General features: G+C 40.5%; 1 long non-coding RNA gene across 1 annotated transcript; it reads left to right on the top strand.

Annotated features, from left to right (window-relative positions):
- The first annotated feature begins 14696 nt into the window (after positions 1 to 14696).
- Positions 14697 to 21162, top strand: LOC107316234. Its single transcript, XR_001556247.2, has 4 exons — positions 14697 to 14904; positions 16575 to 16667; positions 19417 to 19545; positions 20914 to 21162. It is a non-coding gene; the product is annotated as an uncharacterized LOC107316234 (long non-coding RNA).
- The last annotated feature ends 459 nt before the right edge of the window (positions 21163 to 21621 follow it).

The following is a 21621-nucleotide window of genomic DNA, read 5'->3' as shown; positions in this document are numbered from 1 at the left end:
CCCCATGGAAATGATGAAAAATTAGCTTGAACCCTAGAGCTTTTGGTCTTTTGTATTCCTCTTTTTTTTTCCCCCCACAATGAATATAGATTTTTTAATCCTATATATAGAGATTTCACATATTTAGATATGAAAGCTCTCTTATCGCTCTATGAGAGTGTTTTAAATTAAAAATGCATACAAGACTCACCTGTGCAACCAAAACATACCAGCACACGGGCATCTGGAAACACCCATGGATCATTCACCCAAATCATTCAAATACGTGTAAACTCCCCTGGGTTTGGTGCTTCCTTTTAGCTTGGGTTTTGCGGTGCTCCTATTGCCATTAAATGATCCTTGTTGTGAATTTCACCCAATGGTTCAAACAGTTGAAAAGAGCTACAGTACATCCTCCTCTGACCACCAGACATGTCCTCTGAGCAGCGTGTATGTGCCTGGAGCTGCTCCCCACCACGGTCACCGGGAGCACATCAACACCGATGCTTGGAGTTAATGGACAGTATTTGGGAGCCATTTGGCAATACTGAAAAGAGATGCAAGATGAGACCTGTGCAAAAATAAAGCAGATTTTTTTTTTTTCATTTTTTTCTTATGCATTATTAAAACTGAGATTTTAAAAATTAAAACTTAGGGGTTTTTTGTTGGTTTTTTTCCTTTAAAAATGCAACAGATGTGTGCAAAGGGAGAGCCGATGCCCATGCTACCTTGTGGAAGCTGCTTTGTAGCTATGCTGAGCAGTTACCGGAGGAGAGCACAGTGAGATGACTGCATCTATCTGTCATATGTTAATTAGGGGAATCTGTATAGAGCCAAGTTTTATAACCTTGTTCAATTTTAAGAGGTTTTTACAGTTACTGAATGCATTAAAAAACAGAAAATGTTAAGGGGATTGTCCATTGAATTCCACACACTGGAAAGCTCACTTGTTGGGCCTACAGGGAGAGCTGATTTAGTTTTGCTATATAGCCATATGAGTACAACAAGCAAAACAATGGTATAAAACTGCAAAGCAGAGTCAGCCTAAACCACAAGACACTACGCAATAAACCTTAATTTGACTGCAAAAAGCAATTTATAAAAGAGAGCTCTTGAACATCTCCAGTTCCTCTAATCACATCTAATTAGGGATAGATACGTTCTGTATGTAGAGCATCGGGAGACACGTTGCAGCTCTTCAAGTTGCAATGATAAAGCCCTCACTTGGGTGAACTTCCCTTGAAAACAGTCTGTGTCCTGCCCAGGAGGGCAGGTCAGGCCCTGAGAAACAGATTTTGCTGAAATGTGATGGATAAGCAGCAAGACTGCCCTGCTAGAGAACAGCAGAGAACAAAATGAGGTATTTTTATTGTAGTATTTAGAGTCTGCAGTAGAAGTGATCCCAGCCACTTTATTTTACTCATAGGAGCTATCCTCTAGTCAATGGGACCACTGCCCCTGCTCACCTGCGAGGCATGCAAGTACCTCTTCTCTTCCATCTGAGCAGTTTGTTTTTGTAAAGGGCAGGAGTCCACCAACACCATCACCACCACTACCAACAGCACTATGAACACCACTGGTACCACCATTGGCACCACTATCACCATCATCATTACCACCTTTACCACTGCCACCATCACCAAATAGCATCACTGAATACCTCCCCGAATCACAGCTGAGTCAGTCACACATTCAAAACAAACATTTAACCCCCACCTGGAAACTGGGGCTTTGGAGATCAGGGCAGAGGCAGGAGCTTCTCCCTGGGTGTGAGCACAGGATGCGCTGACAAACTGTTGGGGGACAGCAAAGAGGGACCCTGCTCAGGACCAACAAGGCTGGTGGAGGCAAGAAGAAGCAATCCCAAACCTTGAGACTCACTGCTCACTCCTGGAAGGCCACAGATGTAGGGGACAAGCAGCATCAAGCATTGCTAGCAAGGAAGGAAATGGACGCAGTGTGAATAATCACTGCATAATTCCCAGAGTTAATAAAGCTGTGGCCTAATTAAACCTCATCCTTCGTTTCCTCCCTTCTTCTCAAGACAGTGTGAATCTGTGCAGCTTTTATATCTGGGCAGGGAAACCCACATAATTTTCCCAGAAAAAAAAAATTCCCGTTAAAGTCTTTCTGCATTTCTGCTAGACAGGCCCTGCTCTACCTTCAGGTGAAATACTCTCATTAAGCAGAGAAGATAACAATAGGAAAGCCAACATGGGATCAAATTTTTTTGTCACGCAGTTATTCAGTAATTACATCAGAAACGGGCCAGGTTGCCACGCCTGCATTGTCCAATTAACTCCATTGAAACTGCTCATACCAGAATGACAAACGAGATTTGGCTTAGCATAAATTTAAAAAAAAAAAAAAAAATGATTCAAAGCGATAAAATCTTCTACCTCTCTATTACCAGTGACTAGTGTACTCCCTATCTATAAAAAAAAAAAAAAAAAAAGCAGGGTTGAATACACAAATCAGGATAGTGATATGTCATGGAAATTTCATATATCTGCATTATATTCACACGACACACACAGCAAATACAACCATGAGATTTGGCGCACAACCTTGATTTCAGAAAATTTAAAACGTAACAGCCACAAATTATGTGTTTTCCACAAGGAAAATGTGAATGAGCAGCACGATCTGTTCCCAGTTTTCACAGGCAAAGTCACATCTATTATAATCTCACTTTTCTCAACCATAAACATAGTGTGAAAAAAAAAAAAGAAAGAAAGAAATGCATGTTGAATATGGTTATAGTTATTATTTCCCTTTTGGGGATTTATTAAGCATGTGTTAGGAGTTTAGGTATAAAATAAAATTGTTTTTTTGCTACATGGATGTCTTCCGTGACTATCTGTAAAATTTCATTAAGGTGGTAGACTTGATATTGCAGATCAAAGTAATCCCAAGAGATTAAGGAGACCCTGCTAATTGACTAAGGTCATGTACTGCACTTCCCACTGGCACTTTGGCCTACACTGACAACAGAGGAGCAGTCCCATCTCAAAGGACCGTTCTATAAAAATACCCTTTTCTTTATCTGTAGTCCAGTTTTCACACTGCTACGATAACAAGGGATTTCGTAACTCCAGGTGGACTGATTAGAGTTTTGAGTATGTAACTTTCTGAGTAAAAAATATACATGATACTTTTGAACAATTTTGACATTTTATCTTACCCTTTAAAACTCACGGGAACATATTGCACATTAGGTGTTTAAGAACAAAAAGTGTCAGCATCTATAGCAAGTTCCATCATTCAAACTTGGCACTAAAGAGGATATTGAAAGTGTTGCTGCAGACCATTAAAACCAGCTAATTTACAACCACGGACTTTGTTGCATGAAGTGCCAACTTGGTCAATAATTAGGCCCTCGAATATATATCCAGCTCTGACAAGAGAAAGTTTCTCAAATCCTTTCCCTGTTGATCAAAACATAAAGTCATATATTGCTCTCAATTGGACAGTCAGTGTTAGTTCCATATTGTGACATTATTGAAAATTATGGACTATCAAGGGGGCGTGGTAAGGAATTATTGCTGCTGTCAGCAAGATTTGTGGACCCATTGCTGAGATGCGTGCTCCCTACTGGATCCTACACTTGGAAATGAGAATGCAGGAAAAGTTCGGGGGAATTCAGAAAAGAACGATAGGAATGCAGCGTGATCTGGAAAATATGCCTCTTTTCTGTCGGCATCATGGGAGAACTAAGGAACTCGTAGCCAATTGACCAGAAGATTAAGGGTAAGATTCACAGTTGCGTGGATACAAACAGGGGAGCTCAGATTATGCAGCTCATTAATTTAGCAGACTATGAATAAGGACAACTGACAAGAGCAAGCTGAGTGAGGAAGGTGAATGAGAAATTGGATGTCGTTTTCAGCTCCAAAAGTTGTTATATGCCAAATGATTTTGTCAGTGCTCTTCCATGAAATGTCTTAGAATCAAATGATTATTTTTAATTGTTTTTTTTCTTCATATTTATATTTTTCCATTTTTTAGAATTTGATTAACTGCTTGTTTTTTCCTCAAGTTTATTCAAGTTCTTCTCGAACAGAAGATTCAAACTTGAGGCAAAGTCATATGCAAAGTGTTTACCGGGTATATTTTAAAGATGCTAGTGGATCAGTGGAACAAGCAGCCTTCCATTCACTGGATGAAATCCGCATCTATGCAGAAGGGTAGTAGAAGGCTTATGACATACATAAAATGTGTGTCGTTTGCATGGAGATGAATTTCAGACTTCAGAAGCCAACAGAATCACATTTTCCATTATGTTCACCCAGCAGAACGGATTTCATTAATCAGCCTATCATCAATGGCTAAGTCCTACCACATTACTCATACTAAGTAATACCTAAGATGCAAATAGGTCCACTAAAGCAAAGGACGCATCTGGAGAAGTTGTGTCATTCTGGAAGTAAAGGTACTTTAATGAACTTTGCAATATTCTTAGCTTCAAATCTGAAATTCTCATACCCTTCCAGCTCTACAGAAAGGCCTTGAATAAATAAGCTATTCAACAGAAGTATTTAATCACCTACTGCACTAGAGAACTATTAAAAAGTTAGACTGTTGAATGATGTTTCTGATGAAAACAGATAAAATTTACCATATACTACTTTGTTAGCTCAAAGACATTCTTAATTCCCTTTCATTCAGCAATTGACATTGAACTCTTTAAGCTGCCATTTTGAATAAAGTGCAGGTGACTGAAAGTCCCAGCAATATGAAAAGGCACGGCTTCCTTGACTTCTGATTCACTGGAATTCAACATGTACCCAATATTTTTAATGCTTCAAATAGCCATATTTCTTACATTGGCTGTCTGTATAGAGTGATAACTGATATCAATTTTAATAGAAAATTAGGTATTTGTTTTCTATCTACCTCATTCAAATTTTCCATTTTGTTTATTGTAAAGTTTGAATGAGCAAACTAACCAAAGGACAAAACACAGGAAACCTTGCCTTTGGTGTCTGCATCCCATCGCCCTTTGGTAAATCCCACCAAGTTTTTCCTCCTGGCTTTTCTCCAAATACAAATAAAAAGTAGCAAAACTTATTCCTCCAAGAGAATTGGGTATTCGTGTATGATTGCTAACAAAATGCCTAATAGATGTTATGTGCCATTTATACCTTTTTGTTTATTAAGTACATTAGCTGTGGCAAGTGAATCTTTGAAAGACTCTTTGGGATAAAATGTGGAAAAATAATGATATATTTGCTAATTGTTGTTGCCTCTCTTGCTGTGATCTTTGGCAACACCTGCTGGTGGCAGCAAGCAGTGCTGTAGTCACTCTACACAAACACCTTCAACGTATAGACCTTCAAATGGCATCACAATTTCTATCCAACCGCAAAGAGCACAGACACCGTGAGCGCGCTTAAAATGATGATGCCAAGCTCATGAAAGTATTTACACGGGGTTTACAGGCTCAAGCATTATTTCATATTAAAATGCACCTGTTTTGTTTATCAGTGCATCTGCTGTGATTTATGAAAGTTGGAATTTTGCGCTAACTTAATCCAGAGAAAATTTTGTACAGATCTTCTGTGTACCTCCTAGTGATAAGGTGTTCTGAAAGGCAAGATTAATAGCAGACATATGTCTACTAAAAAATTGTCTGGTTTGGTTTTGTTTTTGGTCTAAAATCCTCGTTTTTACATAGTCCAGCAGCAAAGCCCTGCATTGTAGGTGAAAGTCTGTAAATCTGCAGTAACTGAAAAATAACAGAAGGCGCAGCAGCATTCTTTATGTTAGTCTATATTGATCGGCTCTAATGAGCACCAGTGGAGCTGTAGCTAATGGTGGTATGTCTGGTGTTAAGGGCAAATGTGGGAGAAGATTATCAACCCAAGGGGTTTAACAGTTGCTGGACTGCCCTCAGCCCTCAGGGCAATGATGCACTTGAGAGGTCACTGTATCAAATGAGGGAAAAGATTCAGCTTGTGCTGCTGGAAGAAATGCAGCAGGAGCTGTATTTTAGCCGAGACTACAGGCATCAACAAAACAGTTACTGCTGCCATTCGCTTTTCCACTCTTCTTTCCCTCGACCACTGCCTACCTTGTGTTGCATCTCTAATTAAAAGCCATAACATCAGCGATCCAGTAATGAACAGCACAGAGCTGCTCCACATTACTGAGGTTTAAGCATGCACATGGGCAAAGTGGGCACCTCAGCACCACCGTCAGCACAGGGGGCATGCACAAACCCAAGGAGAGTGACATGTGGCGGTGCTGAGTGCTCCTGCACCTGGAGCCTGTTTATTACCTGAGGGTCACACCACTATTTGATGTGAATTTGCTTGATATTTCATTCACTGTGTTGCTTGCCACCCCCTTCCGAGATCTGAGAAGGGAGAGATGAGTGACCACCGGAGCCGAGGAGGCCACTGGGCTTCAAGGGGAAGTTAACTGGCAGATACGAGAGAGCGCTCGCAGTAAAATGTTAGTGCAGACAGGAAGCTACAGGTATTCAAAAAGATAAAAATGAGCTGAGAAATGCCTTGAGGTGTATGGCGTGTTGCACATTCTATGCTTTAATAGCGTAATGGAATAATTTTAACCGTGTGAGGCTCCAAAACATACCAACAAAGTCTGTAGAGAACTGAGCAGTGAGATTTCAAGTATTGATCAGAATAAATACTGCCAAAAAAAATATAAAATAAAAAAAAATAAATAAATAAGGAAGAAAGAAAGAAAGAAAAGAAGCAAAAGAAGCATAATATTTACTTAATGCTGTAAATAAGCAAATTAAATATTACCTTAGCTCCATGATGCCATGGTACCCCGTGGTTATGGCAAATTATTTATTAGGTCTTTAAAAATTCTAAGACATGGATTCCTGTTGTTCCTTAGAGACATATGATGGGTCAGATTATTAAGAAAATCCTCACAGATCTAATTTTTTTGCAATGTTAATATGCAACACGGGTAAATCCAGCATTCTTTGTTCCAGTCCAGAATTTCAACCAGAGTTCTGCCTCTGTGAGAATGGAGAACGTCAGGATTTGGTCAAAGGTGAAGAATATTTACAAATATCATTAGCAAAAAAGAAAAAAACAAAATAGGCTTTTGGCTGTTAGCAGGATGCTGATGCAAAAATACCTGAAACAAGTGAAGCAGATGCTGCAGCTGGCATGCACACTCACTGGGAGCAGTGATGCTGGAGACGATAGGTAACATTTTCTGCAAGGAAGCAGGAGCTGACAGATCAGACACTGGCTGCTGATGGGCTCCAGCTCAGGGGTTTGCCTACTGCTGGCTCCCACACTGTCCTTTAGACAGGCGCCCACGCCAGGGATGCTGCAGCCACAAGTGACACTAATGTGCTCAACTGTCAACACTGGGGAACCCACAGAAAAGTGTGTTCATAGCCGTGGCTGCATACACAGCTGAGAAGTGAGCCCACCTGGCACAAGAGAGCAAGAGAGCTCATGGCCATCCCTGTCCTCGCGCCTGGTTAGCACTGAAATTTCCAAATATCTCAGCAAAAAATAACCCACAATATTTGTAATGTATATCCTGCATTCCATCGCCTGCTGTAGCTTGAATTTGCTCTTGGTTCAGGTAACATCATGCTGTTTGTGTACAATATGAGCCTGTGAGTGGATTATGCATGGCAGATTCGTGACAATGTGTTTTCTAGGGATTTGAGTTCATAAGCAGCTTCAGCAGGCTCTCTAAATTCCAGCAACCATTGAGACTTCTTCCAGTCTGAAACACTCTGTTGCTACAAGTAGTATAACACAAGCTGAAGACAGCCACCTGAGCTAAGTAATGTTACATAAATGCTGTTGTTGAACAAGCCAGACTTGTTCTCAGCAAGGCCAAGGCTGGATTTAGGTGCTGTAGAGAGAAGAAAACGAGATTCCCAACTCAAAATGAAGCAGAGAGACACACAGTGTGTTTCACAGAACCATAGAATCACCAGGGTTGGAAAAGACCTCCAAGATCATCCAGTCCAACCATCCACCAATATTTCCCACTAAACCACATCCCTCAGTACAACATCTAAATGTTTCTTGAACACCTCCAGGGCTGGTGACTCCACCACCCCCTGAACAGCCCATTCCAGCACCTGACCACTCTTTTAGAGAAGTAGAATTTCTTGAGATCCAACCTGAATCTTCCCTGGCCCAACTTAAGCCCATTCCCTCTTATCCTACTGCTTGTTAAGTGGGAGAAGAGGCTGACCCACAACCACACCACAACCTCCCTTCAGATTGGACTTTCATGATACTCACAAGCAACTTTACCCTCTTTGTCATAGACTATATTATAGTTTGGGGCACATTTCATATTAAGAAGAAGTCATCAGAAAACTTACAGATGCCTTTTTCCTTCTAATGACAGAATCTCAATCAATTCCTATCCTTACAGTGGCAAACACCACACACAAGGACCAGTTTTGAATCAATATATTAAGAAACTGCTGCCTACACACGAGTGTAACATTCTGGCAAAACATTTCTCCAAAAGAATACTTTGAATAACAGATTTAGAACAGTTCCATGACGACTTTTTTTCTTTGGCAGATATTAGAGTTTTGTTATGCGTCATTTATTTGTTTCATATGTTGTTCAACCTACTGTGCCTTTGGACAGGCAAAGGTCTGGGACTCTGCAGCAACAATTATTGGTTGATCTAAAATATTAACTAATGCACAGGTAAGGAAGAGATGTTGTTGAATCATTTGTCACTTGTCTTTCAACAGTTCTCTTTCTCTGTATCTCTTTGGTTTTAGACCCCTTGAGCATGAGAGCGCTCCTCCCAGCCCATAGAAGAGTAAAGAGTAAAGCACCTTGCAGCACTGGCAGGACAGTGGGTCTACTTTGGGCTTACCTGGGACCCTGCTATATTTTCCCATATTGAGGATATTAATTTCAAACTCTCATTAATCCAAAACGCCCTTGACAGAGCAAATAAAACGTAAAACGTAAAAAAAACCCCAATCATTAGCACTACCAAAAAGCCCAAACGTATGACTGGCTGATCATGACATTTAGCTGGCGGTTTTAGAAGTCATCAGTTCCCTGCAATTTCCTGCAGTGACAGGTGTGTAAGGGTAGGATCTTGCTCTGACATGTCTACAACAAAACTTCCTTGGAGTTTAATGATGTGGGAGCCCAGCTAAGGGACCTAGCTATTTTTTTTTTATTAGTCAGTATTGACTAGTCATTTTGAAATGTTTGCTTTGAAAAGGACACGCTATTTATTTTTTCTTTCAATTTAAATATCAAAAATAAAAGACCACACTCTAGCTCTAAACAATAATCCATACAATGAATAACCACCCAGCAGCATAACAAGTTTCCTCATTCAAATGAAGAAATATTTTCAGCACTGGAGATTAAGTAGCCAAGAAGTCAGACCCTTTATCCATCAATCCTGACAAATCCTACCAAGTCATTATAACCTAGGGAGTAAATAAAAATCTTCTAGTATATATATATTTATTTTTTTTTCCCACAAACATTTCGACCACTTACATGAAATGCAGCTATTTCAGGGGTTTATGGGAAGTGTACCTTATTTTCTTTGCACTGGAGGATTTCACTTTGCAGCATCCTCACCTTCACCCCTTAAACACAACTAAATCCCATAAGTGATCCCACGATGATGCTGTTTAGCACAGTACTATTATTTTCAGTGAAGCAGCAAGTGCAGCTACGTGAGCATTTGAAAATCCAGGAGTCTTGCCAGCTTGTAAGAGGAACCCAGAAACCGAGCCTTGAGCATTTCAGAGAAAAACAAACAAAAACCAACTCCAAAATAATAATAATTAAAAAGTGCTTCTTTAAATTACTTTAGAAATTAGCCAGTGTTGTCATAATAAAGACTGCCTCGTTTGCATAGATATAAGGATATCCCTTCCTAAGGAATCAAGCCCTTTGCGACTTACTAATATCCTCTCCGACTGCGTTAGCTCGTCTCTGCATCCTAACTGTCTTCCTGCCACCTCCTGGGGAATCTCTCTGCAAGGACCTTCCCATGCGCTTCCCTTCTGGAATCACATCCATCATCCACGTCAGCCCTGGTGGGGTGAGAATGCTCTCCGGTCCCAACACTCCTACTTGGAGCATCTTGCTGATGGCTGAAAAAAGTAAGGTGGCAGTTAAGCCATTCAAATGCAAAACAGCGTAACTAGCTGTAGCTTTGCAAAGTGCTTCTGCCATTTACTGCAAGAGGTGCTCGGGTGCATTACAGCACATCACCCCATCATAAGACTGTGAGTTCCCTGGGTGGTGAAAAGTATTCAGCCCTAAGAAGTTCTCAGAGTTTATTTGAAGAATATTTAATAGCAAGTTTCTTTGTTTGCTATTAGAATGAAATATCTAAAAAATGCTTGATCTGATCTTCTCTGTGAAACAACCCAATCAATACTTCTAATTCTTTGGCTTCATGGATTCTCTCCTCTCTTTTCAGTAATTGTGGGTCTTTAGATCTGTGCAGATCGAGTCCAAGCTCAGCACAGAAAAGGAGTCTTCCTAATCTGGAATTTCCTAAGAATCTGAATGTATTTATAGGAACTCAGTGAGGTCTTTTCAGCCTTGAGAGCTCCTCTGTGGATGATGGTTTCAGTCCAGGTCTGCTGTGTGTCAGCTCTGCTGATCTGAACAGAGCTTCACCAAATTATATGAGCAAAAGGCCTCTCATTCAAACAACAATCCTGACTTAATTGAGGACAAGATAATCACAGTAGAGAAGATGTATTTGCCTGTCAGGATTCCCTTCCTTTCTTTGGGGTCAAAATGTTAAATATTACCTTAACTGAGGCTGGCAGAGCTTTCACTTTCCACAGACTGTTTTAGGGACCACAGTTTTGGTCAGACAATGTGATACTCCTGTTTTCAGGAATTCTTTCCATTTGGATTTCACTCTCATGGCCAAAAGGACGAGGTTTGGTGTATGTATTAAATCTCACTGTAGACAACTTCTGTTAACAACCAGCTAAATGAAACTATCCCTGCTGCATCCCTCCACTTGTTTTGACCAACAGCCTTCTATCTTAAGACTTACTCCTATTGTTATCCTTCCAACTTGTTTCTCCCTGCTCTGTGGATCCATCTCTACAGTGCTTTTGCCTCTGCCTGTATCATCTCAGTTTCTGCCTTTGTCCTCCTTTTGTCCTCCATCACCATTTTTCAGTAAATAACACTAAAATAATGGTGCTCTGTATTATTTACCTGCATTTCTTACCAGTCTCTTAATGTTCAGTCTCCGTTTTCATGCCCACTGCCAAGTGCTTTGGTCATTGTGCCTCTGAGTTGAAGCAGCTCTTCATTTACCTGCATTTACCAGAGACAGAGGTTTTTATAAATGAAGTTTCCTTCAAAAAATAACCCCACAAGCTTCAAGCATGTGCTCAATGCTCTTCCAGAATGCATACTTGATTCTCCAATATAGAAATGCAGTGGTACCTAAAACTGAAGTGTGACTGTTTCCTATCTAAAGAATTACCAACAGCGCTATCATTAACAGTGCATCGATGCAGAAAATAGCAATAGCTAATTCAATATGGAGAAAAAGTTTGTCGGTGGAAAAAAACAAAGAAAAATATCTTTTATTTACCTGATCCTATAACATCGTTAGCAGTCAAAGGATGGCAAGGAAAGAAAAATCAAGTGCTGAATCATGAAAAGAGTCAGCAGATCAAGGTCTTTCTTAGGAAAAAAAAAAATCTTTAGCAGGGAAAAGAAGAAACAGTGGATATTATTTCCAATTATTTCTCAAATTGGAACAGGGAAAGGAAAATAAAAAACACACACACACACACACAAAAATCTCTGACTTGGTGCTACTGGAGTTTGTAGCTGGAAGGAAAGTCCTTGCTTATATTGAAGTAAAGTTCTGAAAATAAGCAAAGAACAGATTTATTGATTTTTGGTGAAGTCTGGGTGTAAAAAAGAGAAAGAATAAAGAAGTGCTCTTTGCCCGCTATGTCCAAATGACATCCCCAGTGGCCTTCTTAATGGTGGGGGAGGGGAGGGGGCAGGTGCCTACCCCGGCACATGGACACAACTGCCCTTAGGCTAGGGCTAATGGTATTGGCTGAGCCTGCTGTAAGCCTCTCTTTTCTAATAGCCAACTTTCTCTGTGCGAGAAGACAGACAGATATTGATTGGTCCAAATGCCCTTGAGTTGACAACATCTGAAATGAAAATCCACAAGGCTAGCACAAACTTTCTGCAAGTTCAATTTCTGGAATCTGATTATGAGCCTGGGCTGCGAAACCGTTCATACATATAAAAGCTCTCCTTTTTGTCGCAGGCTTTATACGTGCCATTATCGGGAGGGAAGCAAAGTCGTCAGATTTGCAAGACAAATGGCAGCTTTAAGAGGCAATTTGTGGGTAATAGCGTTCTCGTTAAAGAGAGAGAGGAAACCATCTCCACTGCCATGTTTACCGACAATGGATCTAATTCGCAAAGACACAGGTCACATTCCCGAGCTTTAAGCAATAATTAGGTATAAATAAATAAAATAAGCGTTCCCTTTTCATCGGCTGCGACAAAAGGAGCTTTCAAAAGTTCCTCAGCGATGACAGAGAAAGCCTTACCCACCTGAGAGAGTTCACCTTCCAGTTACTTCATGCCAAGGTTCAGACTCATGTTGACTATGAGCAAGTCCCATTTTATTTTCTAATGATTTTGCTGTCCTTAAATAATATACTGAAGATAGAGCTTGCAAACACTAAGGATGGGGACCGGAAAATGCTGGAGGAGTTTATTTGTATCTTATTAAACATTCCTTTTTATTCTGCAAATTTCTCCTAAATCAATACATTGACAACTATTGTCTAAAGCTTAAACAAAGCGTTATTAAACTGGAAGCAGTGCTCATGTCTTAGTGGGCTATTTAGAAGCACAAAAGATACAGTCTTAAGAATCAGGCTGATGCCAGGTAAAGTACAGCTGGAATACGCATTAAATTTATTCAGTCATTGATTTGTTATGTTGATCCTCCATGGCTTCATGTTTCTTTTCTCATTAATCTTAGTTAACCCTCTCAAAACAATGCCAGCGCTGGTGTTTGATGTATCGAAGATCCAACAGGCAGTGATGCTGCTTTCAAGACTATGATTGCTGCCATCAGTAGGGCTAACATCACAGAACCAGAGAATATTTTTTGCTTATTTTTGTGTTAAACTCAAAAAGGAAAGTCTCCCCTCACACGGAGAAACAAAGAGGTTGCCATGAGACAGGACATCCAAATGATCTGGTTATGGAGTACTAATAGATCTGCAAAATTCCTGGTGTCTTCACCAAAAGCCATCTCCAGAAGAAAGCCACCATAAAGGAAGGCAGAAAGCTGCAAAGAACGATCTTAATCTCAACATTAAGAGTTCTGCCTGTAAGCTGCCACGCTTTGATTTGAAACGACTCTTGCTAAAATATTTCCACATTCTACCTGCAGATCCTTCCTCTCCACCCCAAAGGAGCACTTCTGTAGAGAAGATGAACAAAGAGAAGAAGAAGAGATTGTTTTTGGAGGAACCAACAGCAAACGTGCACCAATGTGCAGAGCCTCAGGAGCACAACCACTCTGCAGGAGGTGGCACTTGCCACGAAACCCCATCTTCTTCCAGGGGCCTGATCCAGGCTTAGCCCAACACTCCCGTAGACTTCAAGTTGGACAGGTAGAAACTGAAGTGCTATAATTACTAGCCATTTCTGGAAACCTTTTCTGGTCCCTCTTGTCTAGTACAATATATTTGCTACCATATGTCACGAGATGTGACCAATAACAGCTGTTCAAACTAAATGGCCTACCTTGCTGCAAAGTCATAGCTGGGTTCATAGTCATTCCTGAGGATGCAAACAATTCTTTAGCTGGACATCAGCTCTATGGGCTTTTATTTTTTGGTAACAATGCACTGCCAATACAAGAGAAAAATGAAATAATTTCCTAGGCTTCCATTTTGCTGATAATTATTTACGGACAGTAGGAGATCAGGACACAGATGGAGAATGCATGTCCGCATTCACATCCATGGTAGTTGCTCTTAGCATCAAGGGGTAAGTGTTTTAGCCAAGGATGGACTATGGAGTAAACATTAGCAGCAAATGTGAGTCTTGTTTCTGTAAATCCATCCCTTGAAACTGTTTCTTCCTTCACTACCAGTCTTTCTCATCTTTTGTCTTTTCAAATAGCTGTGATAATATTAAAACCATGCTTCACGGTAAACAGCATTTCTGGGATTTTCCTAAGAGATGTGGCGTTGGATAAGAAAGTGCAATTGAGTTAAAGCAGTAGGAGAGCCCGGAGTCCGTGGGGTTTGTTGTGATCAGTTGACCACTTCCCAGTAGGCATCTCCGCAGTCGCTGAGAATTACTAAACACCATTTCAAGGAATATAGGTAATTCATTCAAGCAAAAAAAAAAACCCAAACAAAATAACCCCAGCATAAAATACATTTTAAAAAACCCTACTGGCTTCTGAAAAGTGGAAATCTGTCGAGCTTGCTTTGAATCCTTCCCGGTGTACTCAGCTAAGAGAAAGTCAGATGGACAACATTTCTTCATGTGTGCGTGGATTACTAAATTAGTGTATCTGCGAGTACTGAAACATTTTCTAGATAAAGAAAAGCTGGTTTTGTTTCCCCCCCATATACATAGAACCTATCACTTCTTTCATGTACGTATGTCACAGCACTTTAGGGAGTAAATAAGAATTCACTATTTGACACAACAATTCGGAACAGACACTGCAGCTGAAGCACTTCCTCGCTGCCAGATAGAAGTGTGTCAGGTTTGCCCTGCATTGAGCACAGCTCTCTGAGGCCTGGCGGTGATTTTTGCTGGATTGCCAACAAAAAAAACTTCCTAATCCCTGCCACATTTTCTCCTAATTTTTCACGCTGACTTGAAGGGAGCCGATAGGAGCCAGGACAAACAGCTGAGGAGCCCTCAGGTACAGCTAGAGCCATTCTAACTCCCCTTTCTTTTCACTTAAAGAGTCCCTGAACTAACACCAAAAACAAACAAACAAACAAAAACCTCTTAAAATTTTCTCTACGGGACTTCCATAGCCACTACTGCCTCGTAAATGCATTTATATATGTCCATACAGATGCCACATGCTTTCCTAAAATACCGGGGCATGCAAAATGGACTGAGCACTCTCTGCTCTTATTTTACCATTATTGCACTTCTAAGACAATACCGTGCTACCTCTACAAAGAACGATAGGGCAGGCAGGCTGGAGTAGCTGCAGGGGATCCTATGCCTGTTGACTGCCAAAGCTGCTTACTACTTAACAACTGATCAACTGGCCCCCAAGGCAACAGCTTAACAAGCCCCAGTAGAAGTGGACTCAAGATTTCTTCCTCAGCAAAGAAAATGAAACCATTTACCAGGTATGACCAATATCTAGGAATCAAGGCTAGCCACACCAACAGCACTTCAGGTCCTGAGCTCTTTAGGAACAGCAAGGTATTTTCAGTCTGAATTCCTAAAGCCAAGCGTGGATTACTGCTATCACAGCAGGTTGGGGGGCTGCTGTCCGCACTGTGCCCCTGACCCAGGGCCAGGAGGGCAGCTCGGGGCAGCGCTGTGCCTCTGTGTCTCTCAGCAGAGAGACAGAAAGGGGGGAATTGGGCACTGCAATGCAGCCATTCCTCTGGGGTGAGATGTGGCAGCTGTTTACCAGCGCAAAGCAATTCTGTGCAGCAGTTCTGGAGAGGAAATGAAGAATGCTGTACTCGGCTGGAACTACAGGGGGGATTTTAGGAAGGCAGAATTTAATTACCCAAGCTGGATTTTGGCCAGGACACCAGGGCTCACACCTCTGCTCTCACAAACAGTGCCAAGGGGTCTTTAATAGCAACAAACAGTCAAGATTTGGGGGGTAGTGTTTCACCTCAACGACAGTGCCCTCAATAACAGATTCTCCTTCACAGAGTGCTAACAAAACTTTACCCAAAAGTCTTCGGTTGCGCAGTTCTGAAGCAGAGATACAGCGAAGGACAACTTTTCATATGAAATTCCTATTTATCTCAGGGCCTTCTAGGAAAAGCAGCCTTCCAACACTTCTTTAGGGCCACTGCAGGAAATGAAAGCAGTATTTGCCACTTTCAGGCAGGGTAGGCCTCAGAGACTGGCACCTAATATATCCAGATTAGCTGCATCAGCCTCATAATCTACCCATAGCCCAACACATTTCCTATAGCACCTACACCCCGGCTCTTCCACCCCTCAAGTCATCAACATTCATCTTATGAGAATTTTTTTGGGAATGTTTCAAAAGGGAATGTGAAGGTGGAAGAGGGTTGGTATTTCTCAATTTATTTCTTTTTATAGTTTTAATCCTGCAACCGTCAGGAGAGGTGTGAAGGAAACCTGCAAGGACAAACTGCATTTGCAAATTGGAGTGATCTGTTGACAGCCCTCCATCCTGCACACAGATTTATTAGCATATGTTACTCAGTACATTCAGTGCAGTGTTACTGCATGACTAAGCAAGAGTCCTCCACTTCAGATCTGCTCTGTTTTCAACCATTTCTTACTTAGCCCTGCTCTCCAAATCAAGCCTGCAGCTTTTATAATGCAGTTTGATTCATTCTTCCTGCTCTTCATTTCTAGATCATTATTCACCGTCTCCCTTTATGAAGTGAACTAAAGAACTTGACAATAACGAGTCTGCAGACTGCCGAGATGTCTGTATTAAGTTAACCAGTAAGTGTCACATCATTTCTCTCTATTTTCTACTTCTAACAAACCTCTCTGCGCTAAGATAGGAGCAAGAGCTGGTTTCCATTCTGTGCTTCCACGCTGCTTTCTACAGAAATACTCATAAACATTTTTGTGAAAATCAAATCGTTACTAACAATGTTTATAATGAACAAGATACCAATCCTGCAAGCCCAGGAAACGCCCGGCCACTCTTCCATTCATAAAGCCTTCTTTGAAATAGCGAGGTTTTGAAATTCTGGCTAAGTTAAAAATGCTTGTGATGACTTCTGTGATGTTCAGAGTCCTCCAGAAGGGAAAACCACATAGTTTTGGGGCTCTACGCTCTTGGGAAGTGCTGTGCCATGTTTCAGAGGCAGCTTTTGTTGTTCAACAAGCTTCAGCTTTTCTTACATGCGTTCAAACTTACGTATCCCAATCAAGTTTGCAAGTAAACCCTATCCCAACACTGAACCTGCAGGGAGATATAAGGATCTTTAAGATCCCTCTGAGTAGGATCTAATAAGCATAAATAGAGCTTTAAAAGCAAAAAACTTGTTTCTTATAATACTTAGTATCACGTTCAACACATGAGAAAATGGATGATGTGCTACGTACACATGATCTTGATGAAAACAAAAAATTCATACTCAACAGAAGCATAAATGAAATCTTTACATTCTAGGCATGACTGCACAGTGATGCTGCACCACCATGTGAAATGTGAGCTGCACGTCTGCCTGCACCAAGAGGATTTCAATATCACAAGTTTTAATGATTTCTATTGCCTCATTGTAGAATCCTCTAAAAGAAAACACAGGACTGGATCAATGTAGTCATTGACCGACTCTGTGTATGTATAACTGATGCACATTAATATGGTCTGTATTCAACTGGAGTGTTCTTCAGAATTGAGACTAGAAGTATAACAATGCAACATTCACCTTAACCTGAGCAACAGCTGAATTGACTTTTCCAGCTCTGTTTTCAGTAAAAACTGCTGACTCCATTGCAAGGCAGAGTTGCAAGCCCCCAAGCACCCGCCCCATAAAATGTAGTGAATCTTTGGGTGAATTAACCCCGCTAAACAAACCTTCATAGAATGCATCTGCACCATTTAAAAGTACTTTGCACTTCTAAAGCACCTCTGCAGAGCATACTGATCTATAGGTGCTTCATATAAACTTTTAAACCTCACAGGAGATGGTATGAGATAAGAATCAATATTCACAGTTTATAGACAAGCAAGCAGATTAAACAACATACCAAAGGCTACAGATTTTTCTACCACATGGCCACAAACTGCAATGCTATTCCATTGCTGGAATACATACAGGATAGCCTCCTAAGCTATAAAACCCATCCTCCTCTCAGGCAACGTGAACCTGCCTGTAGCATGTAACTACTCTCCAACTTTCCAGCCTGCTTCTTTTCATCTGTTTGTTTTACTGACCCTCTGCCTCACCTCTGTAACATGGAAACCCAGACAGACCATCAAGTCCTGCTTTCTGACATGGCAGAGCATGGGGATTAGAGAATAACAGTTGAGCCTGTAAAAGTAAATTACACATACTGTACACGCCATAGTGCATTTTATGTGCTGCAGAAGAGATCTTGTCAGTGCAGCTGAGGGCTGAACAGGGTCCTAGGTGTTATGCTGTTTATTTCGATGGGAAGGTGACCAGACAGAGGAAATCCCCATGACCAATAAAATTAACACCACAGTTCACTGGCACCCAGAGGGCAGAGCGAGCCTGGGGGATGGATACCTGGCAATACATGCTCCATTAAGCCAAGATAACTACTCAGAGTAAACAAATACAGAATCTCAAACATAACCATGAATAGAAGTGAACTGCTAAGAAGTGAACTGCTAAGTATCTTCCTGAGCGCTCCTCTTGAAGCTAGATTCCTTCATTGTTTGGTCCATTTTTATTTTCTTTGGCACAGAAAAACAAGCAAAAGCTACTTCTGTGCCAGGGGAGTATTTGTAAAGAGCAATAGGAGTAAATGTACAGAGAATGTTTAACCTTTGAACATCTGGAATACAGAAAATAGGAGTGCAAACTGGGCTTCCATGTCATTGAGGCACAGCTTTGGAAGTTAGTTTGGTATGTTTCAATAGCAAACCTTCCTTCCCAATGGGTGGAGGGAGGAAATAGACAGGGTGATGCAAAATGCCATTACCTGTGGTACAGCTACTAACAAAGGTACTGCTGCAGAATGTAGTCTTTGGTATATTCCTTCTGTATTGATCGATGATGTCTTTTAACAAATAATTAATAAGTACGTGCATCAAACTAATGTGAAGCCTTGAATATGAAAAATCTGCACTTTTATTTTTTTGCTTGCTTCTCCTTTACTGAAACTAATAATTCTAGTGTTACCTTTGGAAACCAGATCAATCATGGGAGTCATTTCTGCCATATTGGGTCATTCAGGAATTTAAAGCAGAGATCATTGCTTTTTGGTGCCATGCCACACGAGATCTACCAGGTTTAAACAAATACATAGATAATAGTGGCATCTACAAGCCTGAAACAGAACTAAGAAATATGCATTTAAGATTCAATGTCTAGCTATTTATATGTATGCTTGTGCTTTTGCCTCTGTGCCTTACTTCAGGATGAAATACTCGTTAGGTTGTCTAGACTGATACCTTGAAACCTTTTCGAAGGTTTTAATTCTAGCCACCCAAATGGAGTTCACAAATATTTTCATGTCTAAGGAGTATCCACAATTTTTTCTTTTCCAGTGAAAGAATTTCGCTTAACATCATGGGTCAATCAAGTGTTTTAGTCTCAGGAGAAAGTGGAAGAAATCACTTGAAAATGGCTGGAAAAAATCTTAGTTCCAGAAGGAGTTTTGAAAAGGTGGACTCAAGGTCAGCAAAGTGCTAAACGCTGTTCCCGACTCTTGCCAATCCCTTGGTGCTCCCGTTCATACAGCAAGTTGATTAGAACAAGCAGAGCCGGCTGCCTTAAAGATGCCCTATAATTGGCCACAGTGCATCTGTTAGACTCGTAAAAATAAGGTATATCTTATGGAAAAGGAAGGCATATGTCTTCATGTTTAAGAAGAGGAAGAGCATACGGCCTTGTGTATTAAAAGACATAAATATACAAGCTGTGATTCAAGTCATCAAGATTCATAAATATGTGGGGGTTTTTTTGATCCCTCTCAGTTTCCTTTAAATATCTGGAAAATGATGCAACTTATTTGCCTTGTCAAAGTAAATAGAATCTTTTCTATGACAAATCTATTGTTCCAAAGAGAATTTAACTGTAGAACAGAAACATTTCTGAGTTTTGTTAATCTTATTCTGTTAAGTACGTATGCATAAAGTACAATGATCACATTAATGAATGTCATAGCATTTTGGAGGTGACTCTCCTATCCAGAAAGCAAATACTGCTATTGACCTGAATCCCAATAACTGACATTATTATGTGCCAACCAGTCATTTTTATATTAAGAATTAGCTAGTACATGCAGAATTGATTATAAAAGCCAAATGCTCTTGGGATCCCCTATGCTGAAAATAAACTCAACAAGCTCCCAGGAAAGCTAAACAAACTGCACAATGTATTTGTTACCCTTTGATAACGTTGTCTGAGTTTCACCAGGAACTTATTTTGCCTCAAACAGAAGAAAACCAACAATCTAACACTCACCCCTTTAGCAGCACTAAAGATCACTGAAACTGCAAATGATTGGGCAATAACTCTGTTCCAAATGTACCTGTGCCAAATTTATTTTTCCATGCTCAATTGGAGCTTCTGTATTTCTATAGATTTTCCATCTAACGAGATTTTAAAAACCACCAAGTTACCTGTAAGCTTTTTAGTTTCTATGGATTTCTTCTGAAGAAGCATGAATTACTGCACTGGAATTCCATGACTACTCATGCAGAAGGCCAGACTGGGTGACCACAATAGTAGGTCTTAAAATCTGTGAGTCAATTAATACATGAATCTGGTACAGCGTAGAAGCTTGTTTTCATAGATTCACTTGAGATTAAATGTAAATGCTAAATCCTTAATTATTTTAACATCTGATATCTGTCAAGCAAATTACCTCAAAATCAAACCACGACTTTCCATCCTGGTGAAAACATTTAATTACACTAATTGCTAGTAAAATTACACTAACTACTAGTTCAGTGTGGTCTGAAATGCCTTTGGTTAGCGTTAAATACTGACACGTCTACTGATCATCCCTCTGGGCTCCAGCACTCGGTAATGTTTTGCAGTTCTACCAAGGAAAATGCCAACTCATTCACCTGCAACAGAGGTACTACCACCACCAACCTGCGCCTTGTGATCCCAGAAGCATCTCCAAAGAGCTGAAGAGTAATGAACGTGAACATTAAGCATGCAAGAATGCAAGGACCTTTCAGAAGAGCTACCACAGAGTTTAGTTTTAAAAGCTTAAGAAGTTCCCTAAAACGCCCTCAAAAGAAAAACTCTAAATCAATAAAACAGCTGTCAGTGACAATATACCTACAAAGCCTGTGGTTACATTCAAATAAAAGGAAGCAATGCTTCAACACACCACCAACAGAAGGTATTCAGATCAGTGATAAATCCACCTTTCTGCTGATCACCTGACAGGTTTTCGGTACCATGACTCACAAGGAGGTGTTAGGACCAAGAGAACCCCATTTTCTTTAGGTGTCCATTTTCTTATGGCTAGGGTTAGAGTTAATGTTATGGTTAGGCACCAATACTCCTTCAATCTGTTTTCCTAACTGCATCCAATAATTTCTTTAGAAAAATTCTTCTGCAGTGCAAAGAATTTTTTTGGATGTGGTCTCACAGCAAAGTGATCCAAGAAACAGAAGATTGTAATTGTCTGCAAGAATGCAGCGTTGTTCTAAAAAAAGCCATTTGCAAACATCAGTGTTAAGTTTCACTTCCAGTTATTAAGGTGAGAGTGATCACAATAAGTTGAGGTAGCA

This window comes from Coturnix japonica, chromosome 6, assembly GCF_001577835.2.
Source record: "Coturnix japonica isolate 7356 chromosome 6, Coturnix japonica 2.1, whole genome shotgun sequence".
Classification (NCBI taxonomy): domain Eukaryota; kingdom Metazoa; phylum Chordata; class Aves; order Galliformes; family Phasianidae; genus Coturnix; species Coturnix japonica.
This window is presented reverse-complemented; position numbering and strand designations above follow the sequence as displayed.